The sequence below is a fragment of the Vipera ursinii genome, assembly GCF_947247035.1.
Source record: "Vipera ursinii genome assembly, chromosome: Z".
NCBI classification, from domain to species: domain Eukaryota; kingdom Metazoa; phylum Chordata; class Lepidosauria; order Squamata; family Viperidae; genus Vipera; species Vipera ursinii.
The window spans coordinates 95,922,323-95,940,225 of NC_139517.1; the positions used below are offsets into that span (position 1 = coordinate 95,922,323).

General features: G+C 40.8%; 1 long non-coding RNA gene across 1 annotated transcript; it reads right to left on the reverse strand.

Moving 5' to 3' along the window:
* Window positions 1–1,873: 1,873 nt before the first annotated feature.
* Window positions 1,874–10,895, reverse strand: LOC310648730. The gene is made up of 3 exons (XR_014494134.1): window positions 10,809–10,895; window positions 7,081–7,181; window positions 1,874–2,243 (listed from the first exon to the last, which is right to left on the reverse strand). It is a non-coding gene; the product is annotated as an uncharacterized lncRNA (long non-coding RNA).
* Between the last annotated feature and the right edge of the window lie 7,008 nt (window positions 10,896–17,903).

Sequence of the window (17,903 nt, forward strand, 5' to 3'; positions counted from 1 at the left end):
CCTATAGATAACTGTCATTTTTATTCTCCTTCTTTTGGTTGTGTTGTAAGACCCAGGGCAACATGTGGCTACCCTTCCAAATCTTTTTTTTTTACTCAATTCTAATTTTCATTGTAATCAGAGACCAATGTTCAGGCACATGAGTGGGGAGTAAATAATTAAAGCAGCTTCTAATTTTAAATATAAACCAGATATTTTGTTTTCATTTTGGATCTATTCCTTATTTTGGAAAGGATGGCACCTGATACTCCACTCCAGGGCTGGGTGTGGTTCTCAGCCTGAAAGAAGTTGCACAGCCTTGCTTACAGCAGAAATAAAAGAACATGATCCACCTACTGTACACCTGAATCTTGAGTTTGCTACTGTATGAAGTCCATGTAATTTAAAGGGTGGGAGAGAATTCCTTTCAGTTTTAGGGCTAATTGGAGCTAATATTACATCTGCCCATTTTCCTTATCGTAGCCACAATTTGGAACTTTGGCCAGAAACACATTTCCAGACTAGCTGAAGCAAAGCGCTATGCCAATGCAGATATAATGGTAACCACAGCTGTCTCTTTGATAGAAATAGAATGTCCTCAGTGACTTAGAGTTTAAGTAATTCTTTCTTCTCATCAAGATTTAATGTTGTATTATGTTGTACAAACACTAAGACTATGGATCATCTCATAATTCTTCTTACTTGTTATTCAGTTTGTTGGTACATATAAAATACTACACATTCCTGATCTTTCTTCTTTCTCCATCCATTCTTCTCTAATCCTCATTTACAAATTGCAATTCGCCCTTGGTTAGATGACATATATCATTTTATATCAGAATAACTTTTCTTCTTACTAATGAATATAAAATGAATGAAAGCCAAATGTACTAGCTAACATTAATAAATAATATTAACATATGGTCTTTAACTATGCAGCTGACTGCCTGATCAGTTACATAGGCCTCAATGAATTGTCTTGTATGCAAGTTAACTAAACAGGGACCTCCCTTTTTACCAGATGCTGGATCTCTACAACAACTACATCAAAATGTACTGAAGCCCATTTTTTAATTTAATTTAATTTAATTTAATAATTTGATTTCTCAGTATGAGGCTCTATATTTTGAACATAACAAAGAGGAGTCAAATGTTATCCATTGAGTCTCATCTGTCATTATCCAACTTAGTGTACTAACTAAATGGCATAAATTTTAATTATTTTTGAGGGAAGAGAATCCCTGCATTCCTAACCCCAACAAATTGACCACATTGTTTGTTTGCTTTCTTACCCACAACAGCAATCAGTATACTGTAATTCTGTTGTTATTGTACTGTTTGTCTTACTTAATGCTGTGGAAAAATAATTTAGGCACCCTTATTCCAGCCACATTAAAGATGAACACAATTATTACAGCAAACAAATCAGATATATTTAATGAAAAGGGTTCTTCACAACATTTTAGATTATAATAAAATTGTTATCTTTCAGCTGTTTTTAGCTGCCATAGAACTCTTTGAAGATTGACTTTGCAGACTGCATTAAAATGATTCTCTTTAACTTGTTGCAGAATTCTTTGTTGTTCTTGATGAAACAAAATACGTTAGGGTACAAGTATGCAGTGGTGCCAACCTGTCTTCTGTGGTAATGCAAAAGAGAAGAAATGGTTTGATAGTGTACCCTCCTGTTTCTCACCTGAGGATACATTCATTGCAGATGAAAGAGGAAAATAATAATAATAATAATAATAATAATAATAATAATAATAATAATAATAATAATAATAATAATAATTATTATTATTATTATTATTATTATTATTATTATTATTATTATTATTATTATTATTTTATTTGTATACCGCCCTTCTCCCGAAGGACTCAGGGTGGTGAACAGGGCAAACATATAAAATACAAGAATACAAAAATTAAAAGAGATTAAACAAAGTGCCCAAAAGCTTACAACAGTAAGTTAAAATAGATTAAAACAATAATAAAACCCAAACCCATCACCCATCAGGCCAGGCTGGCTTGTTCGAACAAGTAGGTCTTCCGATCGCGTCGGAAGGAGCGAAGGTCGGGCGCCATCCGGAGCTTGACCGGCAAACGATTCCATAAATCCGGCGCGCCCACAGAGAAGGACCTCCCCCTGGGGGCCACCAGACGACATTCTCTGACCGGTGGCACCCTGAGGAGGCCCTCTCTGTGGGAGCGCACAGGGCGGAGGGAAGTTGATGCCGGCAGCAGATGATCCCTAAGGTACCCTAAGAGAGAGTGCAGCCAAATGTCTACAAAATCACTGCTTAATTAATTTGTGTGAATTCATTCTTCTCAGTCCAGAATGTTTGGGAGCCAAAAAAGCACATGTAAGAAAGCCATATATATATAACGTCAGAATGTGGCTCTTCTCACTGGGGTCAGCTTTAAAACAGGTATAGACATATATGGTAACAGGCTAAGAGTCAACAACAAAATACTTGCAAATGCACATGTTTGATTACTAACATATCTTGCACATCTTTCATTTTTGCCGTGGGGGAAAAAAAGTCTTCTTTTCTCTCTTACCCCCCCAAGTCAAAATCTGACAAGAAAATAGCATATTGTTCCTACCAGCAGTCTAGACTGATCATATGAAAAGGATTTTGACAACAGACCAATATCAAACATCTTATAAAATTACTTAGATAATTTAATCCCAAAGCAAAATGTCCTCAGAAAAAGTTTTTAAAAAACAACCTCAAAATGGCAGCCATCCATCAAGGAGAACCCATTTCCAGAATGTCCTTCCTTCTCCTCCTCCATAATTCTACTGATTAGAATTCCTTTTCTACCTGTTTGACCCTTCTGTCAAGTAATGACCCCCAAACAATACTTATAAACCAAATATTTTACTTCACTTTGCCCAATCTCACCGAAAACCCCTCGACGGCAGCACCACTAGATGCGGCGTGGCGATCTCCATGCCGATCAACACCCCTAAAGACGCCAGGATGCAGCTGACTGTTGGAGATGACGGCGGCTAGACCACCGAGGCCATCAACATCTGGCCTCCTCCAGCTCCGAACCCCCCTGCCCTCCCTCGCCCCACAGGACATGATGGGCCTGGGTGCAAGCCACGGTGGCAGAGTGGCCTGTCCTACACCTGCAGCCCCATAGAGGTGAGAGCTCTATGGGGTATGCTTCACCCAGAGTGGGTCCTGGACCACCCCCAGAAGCAGAATCACAACCCATCGTGAGAGGATGGGGAGTGGCCTGCTTCTGGGGTTCACCCAATCAAGTGGCAGTGGCTGGGTGACGGTCCAGATACCCACCTACCCGACTAGACCCTCCTTCTAATGCTCCACCCAGGGGACCGCCTTCCCAATGCTCCCCAATGCTCCCTATGCGGCTTCAATATTCTTGCATAGATCTACTCGCCCTCAGGAGTTCCCCCCTCTCCTGGGTTCGTCCTGCCTTCAATACATCAAACCTCGATGACGGGCCCGACCATTGGGCCTCTGAGAGATGGCCAGGCAGGGTCAGGGGCCTCCATCACAAGACCAACAAGAGGCCCCTGGTTAAGTTTCTTGTTAAGTTTTTTGTCGGGTTAGGGAGGGGGGCGGGAAACGAGTATGGCTGCTCGGGGAAGGTAGACCTTCCGGGTGCCATAACGCAGGCCAGGCTTACGACCATTCGCCATGGTGAGAAACGAGGACCAGTCGCCGACAATAACCGATGGTGTACTGACGAACATCCTATTCCCAGGATGGTGGGGAACGGCAGAAGGTGCACAAACAGAGGGCCGTATCATCACCGGGAGTGTCATCTCCGCTCTGTACAAGCGGTGAGACGCTCCGACCCTCTGTACTTCCCCGGAGGTCCCGGGAGCGAAGGTGTGCAGCCTCCCATGCTAAGGCTGGTCTACCTGAATGCCAGGTCCGTAGCTAACAAGGCACACCTTGTTCGTGACCTAGTGGAGAGCGAGCACGCGGACCTGGCTTGCATCACGGAAACCTGGCTGGGCCAAGAGGGTGGTGTCCCTCTGGTTGACCTCTGCCCGCCAGGTTTCCAGGTGCTGCACCAGCCTCGGGCCCATGGGAGGGGCGGGGGAGTGGCAGTTATCATCAGGGAATCCCTTAGCCCGCGAGAGATCACCGTCCCTCAGATGGTCGGGTGTGAGTCTCTCCTACTGAGATACGGCCCGGGGGCGCAGTTGGGCCTGCTGCTGGCATACCTACCACCTAATCGTGCCCGAGCTACTCGATGTCCTCTCAGGGTTGGTGGTTGAATTCCCAAGACTCATGGTCTTGGGCGACTTTAACCTACCGTCCCTGGGAGGATCGTCCGATCTGGCTCGGGAGTTCATGGCTTCCATGGCGGCCATGGACCTGTCGCAAATAATTTCTGGACCGACTCATGAGAGAGGCCACACCCCAGACTTGGTGTTCTTGTCTGGACGGTGGCGCGATGATATCGGTGGGGGTGTCACGACTATTATGCCCCTGTCATGGACCGATCATCACCTCGTGCGGCTAGACTTCCCCTTTGCCACCCCCCGCCGTGGGTGCGCGGTGCCAACCAGATGGTACCGCCCTAGGCGCCTAATGGACCCTGATAGGTTCCAGGCAGCGCTTGGGGACGCACATGCACTCCCTGCTCACAGCTCGGCGGATGCCTTAGTGGAAGCCTGGGAGAAGGCAGCCACGGAGGCTCTGGACCGAGTTGTACCCTTGCGGCCTCTGACCCGGCGCAGATCCCAGCGAGCCCCATGGTTCACCGCGGAGCTCCGGGAAATGAAGCGTCGGAGACGGGGCCTAGAGAGCCGTTGGAGATCCAGTCGATCCGAATCCGACCGATTGCGATTAAGAATCCTCACCAGGTCTTATCTCGCTGCGATAAGGGTGGCAAAATCCAACTACTTTTCCACCCTCATCGCGTCCGCAGATAATCGCCCGGCTGCCTTGTTCAGGGTGACTCGCTCCCTACTGAACCAAGAGGTGAGGGAGGAACCCTTACAGGGTCGAGCTGAGGAATTCGGTCAATATCTGCTGGATAAAATTGCTCGGATCCGAACCGGCCTGGACTCCAACTGGGCTGAGTTGGAAGAACAAGGCATGGTCAGTCTTGTCGACGTCATCTGGGAGGAATTTGATCCTGTGACTCCTAAGGAAGTGGACAGGATTATGAGGAGGTTGAGCTCCTCCACATGCTTACTGGACCCGTGCCCTTCCTGGCTGGCATATGCAGCTCGAGAGGGGACACGAGGCTGGTTCCTGGCGGTCATCTCCGCTTCTCTGAGTGAGGGTCACTTCCCCACCGCCTTGAAGGAGGCGGTGGTGAGGCCTCTCCTCAAGAAGCCCACCTTGGACCCATCCTCATTGAATAACTTTCGTCCAGTCTCCAATCTTCGCTTCCTTGCGAAGGTTGTTGAGAGCGTGGTGGCGCACCAACTCCCTCAGATCCTGGATGAAGCGGTTTATCTAGACCCGTACCAATCGGGCTTCAGGCCGGGCTACAGCACGGAGACGGCATTGGTCGCTCTGATAAATGATCTCTGGAGAGCCCGGGACAGGGGCCATTCCTCTGTCCTAGTCTTATTAGACCTCTCGGCGGCTTTCGATACCATCGACCATGGTATCTTGCTGCGACGCCTCAGGGGACTGGGAGTGGGAGGCACGGTTCTGCGTTGGTTCTCCTCCTTTCTCCAGGGTCGCTCGCAGTCGGTGTTGGCAGGGGGACAGAGGTCGACCCCGAGGCCTCTCGCTTGCGGAGTCCCTCAGGGGTCGGTCCTCTCGCCTCTCCTGTTCAACATCTACATGAAACCTCTGGGCGAGATCATTCGCAGCTTTGGAGTAGGGTACCATCAGTATGCTGATGACACCCAGCTTTTCATCTCAACTCCAAACAACATCAGTGATGCCCTCGATGTGATGTCTCGCTGCCTGAAAGCGGTCCGGGAATGGATGGGGAGGAACAGGCTTCAACTGAACCCGGACAAGACTGAATGGCTGTACGTACCAGCAAGCCAGGATACTCAGAACATCCCATCCCTTAACATCGGGGACAAGTTACTAACCCCTGTTGATAGGGCCCGCAACCTGGGTGTCCTCCTTGACTCGCAGCTCTCCCTGGAAGATCACATAGGAGCTGTGACCAAGGGGGCCTTCTCCCGGGTTCGACTAGTTCGCCAATTATGGCCTTATCTGGACCTGGATGCCTTACGTACAGTCACCCATGCTCTTGTGACCTCTCGCCTAGACTACTGTAACGCTCTCTACTTGGGGCTGCCCTTGAGATCCACTCGGAAACTTCAACTGGTGCAAAGTGCAGCGGCACGGACACTCTTGGGAGCCTCCCGATACTCCCATATCACACCTCTCCTCCGTGCACTGCACTGGCTTCCAGTTGCCTTCCGTGTGAAGTTCAAGGTGCTAACAATGACTTACAAAGCCCTACATGGCATGGGTCCAGACTACCTACAGGAGCACCTTCTGCCAATGTCAGCACCCCACCGTCCTGTGTGCTCCCACAGAGAGGGCCTCCTCAGGGTGCCACCGCTCAAGGAATGTCGGCTGGTGGCCCCCAGGGGGAGGGCATTCTCAGTGGGTGCGCCAGCCCTCTGGAACAGCTTACCAACCGAAATCCGGATGGCCCCCGACCTCCGCACCTTCCGGCGCGAATTAAAAACTTATCTGTTCCAGCAGTCCGGCCTGGCCTGATAGCTCTAATCTGGGGTCCCAGTTTGTATTTTACTATTGTTTGTTTTCACTATTGTTCATTCTGTATGCCTACCTTATTCTGTATACCGCCCCGAGTCCCTCGGGAGAAGGGCGGTTTATAAAAACAAACAAATAAATAAATAAATAAATAAATAAATAAATAAATAAATAAATAAATAAATAATCATTCCTCAAAGAAAAATATACTGCATTCAGTAAACTGTGTTACAGTAGAGAAATTTATGGGTTACAATCAGGTTAAATTGTTGATTCAATTTGTGTCTTCCCTCAGTAAAGTAGAATCAAGAATGTTGTATCCAAGTCACAGTTCCCTCAGGAGGCAGACCATCCATTCTCAAGTATAAATCATTGGAAGACAATCCTGTTTTGCTAAATTACTTACCTTAAAATGTTTCAACTGTATGCTAAATTGATATATCTGCTTCCAGCAAGTCTGAATGTTTCATTTTGTTTTGTTCTTTTCTGTTGCATGGACAGCCAAGCCTAGGAAAGAATGCTTTGTAAATATAAATATTCTGCTATTTTGGAAAACTGAATCAGCTTGATAACAAATTTCTATAATATTAATGCAATTTAAATATGAAATGATTCATAATGAATATGTAAGACCAAAAACTTTCTCTTTTCTTCCTCCTTGGAGTTTCTCTTGAAACAGAAAATATTCTATACAAATACCACAGTAAGAACAGATGTCACGAGGCATGGTGTTTTTCTAGACAAAGCAAGTACATGCAGTGTTCAGTGTAAGTCATCCTATTTAACAATGGTGAGTGGGACTAAAATTTCTATCTTTACATGATATGGTGGTCATGTGACTATATTGCATAGCCATAGTAATCCTGGCAGTCCCAAATGTCATTATTACATGAGCAGAGTGGGTCACCTAGTGAGAACCTCACATGGCCATGATTTGCAGCTTCTGCTGATTTCCCATAAGCAAAGTTAGTAGGAAAGCCAATAGCAAGTTACAAGTCCAGGGTGGCTTGCAGGCAGGCTGATGGGTGGATGAATACTATGAAGTGGGGCAGGGGATGCTGCAGAGAGTATGTGTAGGCTCTAGAAGATTTGCTGTTGCACCCTATGTGTGCGGTGAGGGGTCTGCATTGAGATGTCAGTACATGTTACAGGCTATACGATCCCTGGGAGCTTTGCAATAAAAGCTGTGGAAAAGAAGAGATGCCCAATAAACTTCTGAAACAGAGACAGAAAATGTACCATAAATGTACCATCTCTATATTATATTTAAAAAGCTTTTATTCCTGGGGTTTTACTAATCTTTTTGGGGGAAATAAAAAATAAAAAATAATTGTGAATTTTGCTATTAAGATTAATAATTTTTCTATTCTCTGACATGGGACCAAGATGATCCATTACATGGGGCTGCCCTTGAGGACCACTCAGAGGCTTCAACTGGTGCAGAATGCGGCCGCGTGAGTTGTGTTGGGGGTCTCCCGATACTCCCATGTAACACCTCTACTCCGTGAGCTGCATTGGCTTCCAGTTGCCCTCCGGGTGAGATTCAAGGTGCTGGTGATGACCTATAAAGCCCTAAATGGCATGGGTCCAGATTACTGCCGGCATCTACTTCCCTTCGTCCAGTGTGCTCCCAGAGAGGGCCTCCTCAGGGTGCCATCGGTCAGAGAGTGTCAGCTGGCGACCCCCAGGGGGAGGGCGTTCTCTGTGGGCGCGCCAGACCTTTGGAATCATTTACCGGTTGAGCTCCAGATGGCTCCTGACCTTTGCTCCTTCCGCCGTGACCTGAAAACCTATTTATTTGAACAAGCCGGCCTGGTCTGATGGGTTTGGGGTATTTTAATATTAATTTTAATTAATTTTTATTGTAATTGGGCTTTAATATTTCATTTTATCTTATCTTTTGTATACTGTATTTTTATTGTATTTGCCCTGTACACCGCCCTGAGTCCTTCGGGAGAAGGGCGGTATAGAAATTAAATTATTATTATTATTATTATTATTATTATTATTATTATTATTATTATTTATTAATTAATTATCATCATCATCATCATCATCATCATCATGAAAACCCATGAAACAGAGCATTCCTTAATGGAATGTTCAGCTGAGAAGGAGTGGGAGAATTTTTGGCAATTGCACCATGGATTCCCAAAGGAGGCAACCAGTGGTGGGATTCAGCTGGTTCGCACCACTTCAGCAGAACCGATAGCTAATTTTTTGTTGCCCAGGCCCAGAATGGACTTTCAGAAGCAGCATCCACACAGAGAACCAGTTGTTCACATATTTGAATCCCACCACTGAAGCAACACATTCCAGAAAGAAACTTACAATAAGAGACTGCACAGTTCTGAACTGGATAGCGAAGGAGAAAAAGGTTCAGGGTAATCACACCCTAGAATCTCATGGGGTATATCTATTAGGTCTGAAGATTATAGCTTTAGTATGGAGATCCTATCTATTAGGTGTAAATAAATAAAGAACTGGATCAGATTTTACTTTGTCATTTTTTGGTTTATTTTTGACATCTCCCTCAAAGCAAAGGAGGAAAAGAGACACACAAAAAAAAGATGGTACAGATTTGCATATAATATGCCATTGATAATTTATCTGTCTGTATAGAAATTTACAAATATTGGCTCAGCAGCAGTAACTCAGAGGGTGATCTAAGTGTCCTAATGAACAATCACTTAAGCATGAGTCAATAGTGCACTACAGCTGCCAAAAGGGACAATGCAGTCCTCTGCATCAATAGAGATATCCAGATCACATGAAGTGTTAGTACCACTTTATACTGCAGTAGTAAAACTACACTTGGAATACTGCATCCAGTTTGGGTCGCCATGATAGAAAAAAAAAGTTGAGATTCTAGAAAGAGTACAGAGAAGAAGAACAAAGATAATTAGAGAACTGGAGAATAAAGTGTATAGTTGTGGAGATTAGGTATGTGTACAACTAGGTGTGGCATGGCAGCAGTCTTCCAGTATTTGAGGTGCTGTCACAGAGACAAGGGGGTTGACTTATTCTTCAAAGAATCTGAAGGCAAGACAAGAAGTAATGGATGGAAGCTTATCTAGAATTAAGAAAAAGTTTCCTGTCAATGAGAATAATTCCAAATCTGTTGTTCTGTTATTCTAAAGGACAGGGGTCACAAGAAAATAGGCGTGCTTCTTGAGAGCTGATAGGCATTGTTTGATTGAAAGTACTTGAAGCACATCTTCTTTGTCTGACCTCACCAGAAGGGCACAAATCAGACAGACCCCTCAGATAGCCTGGCCCTATGCTATGAACGATATATACGTGAAAAACAGCATCTTGAATTGTATCCAGATGGTCATCAATACCACTACTGTCACATGAGCATTCTGAGACATCCTCAACACTGCCTATTCTGCTGCATTCTACAGCAGCTGTAGCATCTGAGTGATCTTCAACCCCATGTAGAGCTCATTGCAATATGCAATCATGGAGTAACAACGGCATGAGTGATAATATAAAGGACTTCACAATCCAGAAATGGATGCAACCAGCATATCAGGTAAACTTGTGCAATGATCCTTTTCTTACTCTTTGAGACCACAAACTCTAATTATCTACCAATCTTGATAGATGTGACCAGTGGTAGGATTCAAATATGTGAACAACTGGTTCTCTGTGTGGATGCCGCTTCCGGAAGTCCATTCTGGATCTGGGCAACAAAAAATTAGCTATCGGTTCTGCCAAACTGGTGTGAACTGGCTGAATCCCACCACTGGATGTGACTCTTCACTACTAAAGAAGGACGCCCACTGCTAGAATGGAATATCCACTGATTATACCTTCTTGGCACAGTACAGAAAGCATCGTTTTTAAAGAGAAATTCTTGTATTTATGTGAACAGAATGTCAGGGGAGTCATGAAACTACTAGATACTATTGTAGTCCTTTAAATAAGCCCTCTAACTATGCCAATCCTATAACCTAGACCACCATTAAAAAAACTGTTGAGTGACAGAATTTACAACTCTTGCTGAACTGTAATATTGTTTATACAAACTGAACCATTGTGATTTACTCAATAAAACATGTCTTAATCACATATTATTATGTCAGAGATAAGGAGGAACAGTAAGAGCAGAATTATGACTTGCCTTACCTCAGGCTGTAATGTAACTCTGTTATGTTCAACTCTGGATTTAATATTCTTACTGGAGATGAGCTTTGAACATCATATATGTCACACTGAAATAAACATATTTGTTTATTGTTGTTTTTAAACTAACAATACATTTTAAATTCAGAATGAGCATCTACTGCTGTAAAAATAAGTTTGTAGCACCTGAATGATTAACAATTTTTACATTTTCACTAACTTTTCTAGATCACAATTTGCAATTGTGCCAAACTTTTTCAACTATAAAATATTTGGGAAAATAGTAAGACTAAGAATGCTATAGTAAGCACCTTGCTGAAGTCTGAGTTCATGTTAAGCCATGAACAGTTACTTGCACAGTTACTTGGGATACATCTGGGTTGCCATGGACATTGCCCCTAATGTCTAGTCTTAGCTTTAGTACTGAAGTCAGAAAAGATGATGTTTGCATAGTGGGGTTCCAACGAATGAATATGCAATAAATTGAATTATGTTCTTTCACTCATAATCTAGCCTATGGTCACATGATTATATTACAGAATGTAAAAACTCACATTATAATCTCTGGACAAGAAAGACTTAGCACAATAAGTGACCAATCTCCAGAAATTGCCTTTATGGCTTGGAAACTACTGTGGATGCTACTGTGAGACTAACAAAACAAATGACCTTTCATGATGAATCTTTGGTTTCCATGAAAATAACTTTTTAAAAACAAATATTTACTTTTAACAAGCTTCAAGTATAAGTTGAATATCTCCTACAGTATATCTGAAAGCTTTGTAAAACAATGCATGTGACAGAAAGATTTTTAGTTCCAAAGAGAAACTTTTGATCTGTTTTTCAATACAATGATAAACTGATAATTTCTTCTGTTGCCCTGATACTCTTTGAGAAAAAAAATAATTTGTAGTAATAATCTTGATGTGCATAATTTCTCTTCAAAGCAAGACAATAGTAGTCCCTGAAATTAGAACAATATTAGAATAGCACTAAACATTACAACTGCAGTGATAGAGCCTGTTTTTCCCCCTTAGCCAACTAAGAAATATGTACAAATCAGAATTCCTCAAACTCTTTAGTACACCAACCCCTCCAGATAGTTCATCGCTCCTCAAATATTTATTATGTGAAAAAGTAATAAATACTATTTGAACTAACAATACTATGAATAACAATAGTCACAAGGCCACTCTCACTGGTGATTAATCATCCAACCCTGGATAACATTATTTCATCCCTAGATACCTCACCTTCAAGATTAGGGCCTTGTGAGGAACTCTATAGAAACCCAAAAGATTAACTAACCCCAATCAATCATTTATCAAACGCCTATTGAACCCCAGACATTTATTGACTCTATAGATAGTCCTACTGATCTTTGCAAGTTGATATTGGCCACTTGGGGAAACTCTGGGTTAAATCTACCTGGCTTTCTGTAAATATGCATATAAAGATGGGGAAGGGGTAGCTTCACTCTTTTTCAAAAGGCAACTGGACTTTGTTTTTCCTTGAAGATATTTTGCTTCTCATCAAAGAAGCTTCTTCAATTGTAGGGTCATTTGCACAATCTATACTTTTTGATCACCTTTGTAGATTCTTCTGTAAGAAAAAGATTGCACTCTCTCTCATTTCCATCTCTTGCTCCAAAGGATATTAAAATGCTCTGGAACATGTTTCGAAGCGGTTAGGAATGGGTAGCAGCAAATAAGATAAAGATCCCAATTAGATAGATGTGTTTTGTTCAGTGTAATCCCTTTTTACAGATCTTTTGCCAATGTCAGCTTTTATTAGTTTATAAGAATATAAAACATAAAGGAAAATAAAAATAGTAGGAACTAGGGGAAGGGAAAAGGGAAAAAAGAAAGTGTGGAATAGAAGGGGGAAAGAAAAAAAGGTATTGACTTCCAACTTTCATTAGCACAATAGAAAATAACATTACAAACACAATGTTTTACTTTTATATCATAATGTGTAATATCCATTTCTATAAAAACAAACCTATCTGATGAGCAAAACCAAATCCAAAATTTCATTTTTCCATCACAAGCACAAAATCCAGAAGCGGTTACTTTCTACAGATCTTGAATAGGATTGAACATTCCTCAAACTGTACAATTTAGGAGTTCTTCTGGATAAGCACTGATATGGGAAGCACAATTTCAGGGGCAACCAGAAATCGTTTTCAGCAATTTAACTATTTAAGCACCTGTGCTGGCTATTAAACAGAATTACGGTATGTTTCTATTCCTACCTTTTATTTCTGATATTCTGAGATTTACAACCATTAAGCAATGGCCAGTAGTTCTATTAAATCCAGTACAGCTTATAAATATTTTATTTCCATCTGTACTCCTTTCCATACAGTTATCCCATAGCTGAAATTTAATACAGGGAGTCAGTTAAAATAGTATTTAACAGGTACCACTTTAGCAGACTTTGGATCCAATGTACTAAATTTCCATCTGAGATTCCTCCTGCCCTTAAAAAAAAGTTTAAATGAGGCAGTTAAAGTTACATTAATTTTATGTCATTCACAGAGATTTATGTCATTATATAAAGACATTATTACACAAATGACATAACATTACAAATTGCTGTTCTGGGACTAACATTCCTCGTCCAAACTGATACATTAAATCAAATTTTCACTGTACATCCTAATTTTACTGCCAATGATAATGCATTAAAACTTCAAAGGGACAGACAGTCTGATATAAAAATGTCATAATACTGACCATATAGGAACAGAGGAAAACAAGCAAAATTTACAACAAAGAACTCTTATTTATTTGGGCCTGTTCAAATGTGGATTTTTACTGAACGTAAAAGTTTTTTTATCCTATTTTGGGTTGATACAAGTATGTCCCATACCTTTTGCATAACCAGCTACTCTGATTTTCAGAAGAATAAACAGAAATATCAAGGTACCATTTCCCCAAAGAACAGAGATAACATATTTAGAAAGTTCACGGTGTCAGCTATTTCTCATTTTAATATCCATTTGTCATAGAGCTCATAATCAACCTATGGAATTAATCAAAATACAATGTGATCATAACAACATTACTAATTTGGATAGTTTTAAAAAGGGATTGAATAAATCAATGAAAGATAAATCTCTTGAAGACTCAACCAATACCAATTGTGGGAAAGAGAAAAATTTCAGTTTCTTAGAGATCAGATACATTCTTCATTTTCAGAAATTGAACAGCCTAATAAAGCAAGACCTTAACCTGCACTGTAGCAGGTAGGAGGGGAGAATGCACCAGTGAAAGAGAGATATGAGAAGACACAGGTGCGGATTGATTCAGCACCTGAGATGGGCAAAGTCTCAGGCGCTAGAATGCATCACAAATTCTGCAGAGTAAAATAACCAAAGTCAAGTTATCTACTTGAAAGAAGCAATTGTAATTAGGGCTAAAAAAAAGAGACATCTGTGTCTCTGGCTTTCTGTGATAAATAATGTTCTGCTTCCCCTCCTGAAATTCTGCCCTGTGCTGTTTGGGTTACCAGAATGAACTGTAGATTGGAAGCTGACAGCTTTTGATGTTCCCTGAACTTGTGATTTGCCTCTCTCGATGCTCAGTTTTTTTAAAAAAAGTAAACTCTTATGCTTATGTTGTTCTGTACATATAAAGCAAAACTTTAATTTACAGCTTGATTTTGTGTTCATTTTTTAACATTAAATACATCTACGAGGACCCTGAATTTACAGCAGAAATATTTGTATATATAATTGCCAGAATACCACATACTGCTTGTAAACATCTCAGAGGTATAAGGTCATACATACATAGCATTACAAATATACAAAAGCTAGCATAATAAATAGAATATATGCATCACGCTAGCCCTTAAATTATTTTGCTTGGTTTTGAGTTGATTTGGGTGAGTTCAACTAATTATAGCTTGTTCAACAAAACTGTTTAGTACACGAGTGTCAAATTCGCTGCATCACGTGATATGTCACAATGTATCATGACTTTTTTTGCATTGCCGGAGCTGGGATGGGCGCGGCCTCCATATGATGCAACCAGCCTGCAGGCTGGCAGTTTGACACCTCTGCTTTAGTGCAATCTGCAGTCAAGGCAATATGTCCTCATTGTTATTAATTTCAGCTTTTTAGTTGTAATCATGGCCTAGTGCAGCTTTCCCAATCTGACATCTGCTTAGCTTTTGGCCATGCAGCCCAACACATCAAGAAGTTTTAAGATTAACTGAGAATACGGCTCATGTGTCATAAAACAGATTACAGTTTTAGTCAAGTTATACACCTTCCTTTAAATGAAAAGAGATTATACACATAGTTTTCAACTGAATTGCTATATTTGCTGTTCATGGCACACTACTCTTAAGACACCTTGGCTATTTCAGATCTTCTAAAGCATAACAGCCATTATGCTTACCAGACAATCCCAGTACTTCCATATTGCATGTTTGCTGCAGGAAATGAATTGGCTACCATTTTTTCCAAGTGCAGTTAATTAATTAATTCACATTTCATATTTATAAACTGTCCATTTCCTTCAAAGAAGGACTCTGAGCAGTATATGCTAGTTGTTATTTATAAAACCTATAATGGCTTGAAGCCTAGTTACCAGAAAAATTGTGCTATGCAATATGGGCAATAAGAGTGACTGGCTAAAGTTCCTTCCTATACCCAGACATAGGGAGAAGCTCAGCCGCAGGCACTGTTAGGCTCCCTTTCCGGCCCACCCCCCAAACTGAGGGCAGCAAAAGTGGGATATTCAAAGTGACCTCCCCCCAGGTGGGTCCCATTCTTACAACCTTCTAAAACAGGGGTGTCAAACTCACAACGCCACATGACATGACATGACATATTGCAACTTCTTTTCCATTGCCAGCAATGAGGTGGGTGCAGTTTCAGCATGATGCATGACGCCCGCAGGCCAGCAGTTTGACACCCCTGTTCTAAAAGCTACTGGAAACAGATTTTCAGAAGGCTTCAGAAGTTGATTGCACACGTATATGATAAGCCCCAGAATGACTGTTTACTATACTGTATTTATTATTAAATATCATTTTTACATTTTGAACAATATCTAAATTCTCTTGGGGTTAAGGCAATAAAAAACAAAAATAAATGAACAAACACAAATTAAGTGTTCTTAATTTCAGTAGATCTGCTCCAAGGCCTAGATTTTTGTCATAGAGTGACTGACACTTTTTTTCTTGCAGTGTCCAATTTCTCTCTACTATACTGAAGTGTGTATTGCCCTTGGTATTATTATATAGAGATGCATGCATCTATTCTATATGTAACCAACTAAAAAATTCTACTGACTTAAATCATTTGTGGAAGTGCATGCAACACAATGTTAATGTATTTGATAAAGTGAGCATGAGTCCAGTGAAGCCATTTTCACAATATGAATCCATGTCTTTAAGGGACCATGTTCCTTCATTGTGGGTGCTCAATGAGCTGAAAAGAAAACACAGCTTGTCCTACTAGATGTATATTAACTGTGTCCATGATTTCAAAACAGCCTAAAGCAGTTTTTTTCTAAATGTTTGGCTTTTGCCTTCACAATCTTAATATCTTGAACTTTTATTTGTTATGCAGCTGTTAAACAAAGGCTCAAAGTGAAAACAGGTAAAATGGCAAATGCTGCCTTGTGGATTTTAGACTCAGGATAGATATAGCAGCATCAGGTTATCTCATTTGATACCAGTTTGCATGAAATAAATAAATAATAACATTTCAAAAATGACATCTTGTCCTTAAACATGCCATTCTAAATTGGGTATAGCATATTTTTTACCACGGTTGTGCAGCATTCAGTTGAAAGCATATTGTACAAGTAGAAGTTCAGCAGAAAGATCAGCAGCTATAGCAGGAAGATGTTGTTGCAGAAAAATTGGGAGAAGAAATGATTAATCTGAATGTTGATTCATTTATTAATATTTCTGGAAGGATCTGAGCACATTTGAGAATGCTACACTTATTTATATAGATAGACAAGAACTATAATTCTCATATCCTAAAATACTATCAAAGACAGTTTCAAAACCTTTGGATAACTTTCCAGATCAATGGCCTAATACCTTTTTATTTAAAAATAAAAATTTTAATTGTACATGTTACAGCAAAAAAAATTATTTTTGGTTTGTGTACATCTTAGTGATGATTCAAATTAAATAAACATATTTTGCCAGAAGTTCAGCAATGATGCATGAAACCAGGTATCAGATAAATAAGTAATTTTATTGCTTTTAAAGCTATTGGGCTTTCTGAGCCGAAGGAGAGAATATGGTGACAACTCAAAGGGTCAACCAAATCCCATAGCACTGGCCTCCATTTAAAGCTTCCTTGTGAATTTCAAGTGGCATGTAGTTACTTAAATAAGAAGAAAATAAATAAAATCTATATGATTCTTTTTCAGGAATAGCAGTGCATATATGATTTGTTTTAGTAATAGGTTCATTTTAAGCAAGTAAATGAGTGTTATTAGTTAAAAACACTCAATGTACAAAATTCACCATGCCTGTCTTAACATGGAACACATTTGCTCCAAAGACTTGCTGAAGAGCATTAAACATCTAATTCATCCATCAAGGCTAGCTTGCCACAGTGCCAGATACATGGGAAATAAAAGGTTTTTGTAGATTACCTTCCCTATGATGTCTGTGAGAGGTGGACTACAAAAATATGGACAGCCATTACATGGCCACAAAGAGACACAGAAATGTGCCTTTCTAGCCATCTAGTGATATATAGATTTTTGCAAGCCAGTCTGATAACATATTACTTTTCTTTGTGCCATTAAATTATCCATCATCCTTAGGCAAAGAAAAGGTGGAACATAGAGAGCAATCTGATGGGTCACAGCATATGTCTGGTAGGCTACATTCAGTTCAATAAAATGCAACTCATAACTAGAAAAATCAGATGAAACCTTCAGTTTATTTCATCTTATGCATGACCCACACCAAATTATGAAAGTTAGAGGAAAAGACCATCACATGCTTTCCTTAAGACTAATTAGCATCTAAGACGCTTGAAAATGTATATTTAAAGTCATAGAATGGAAGTTAAACATCTTATTCTGCATTCATATTCTAAGAAAGTAATTC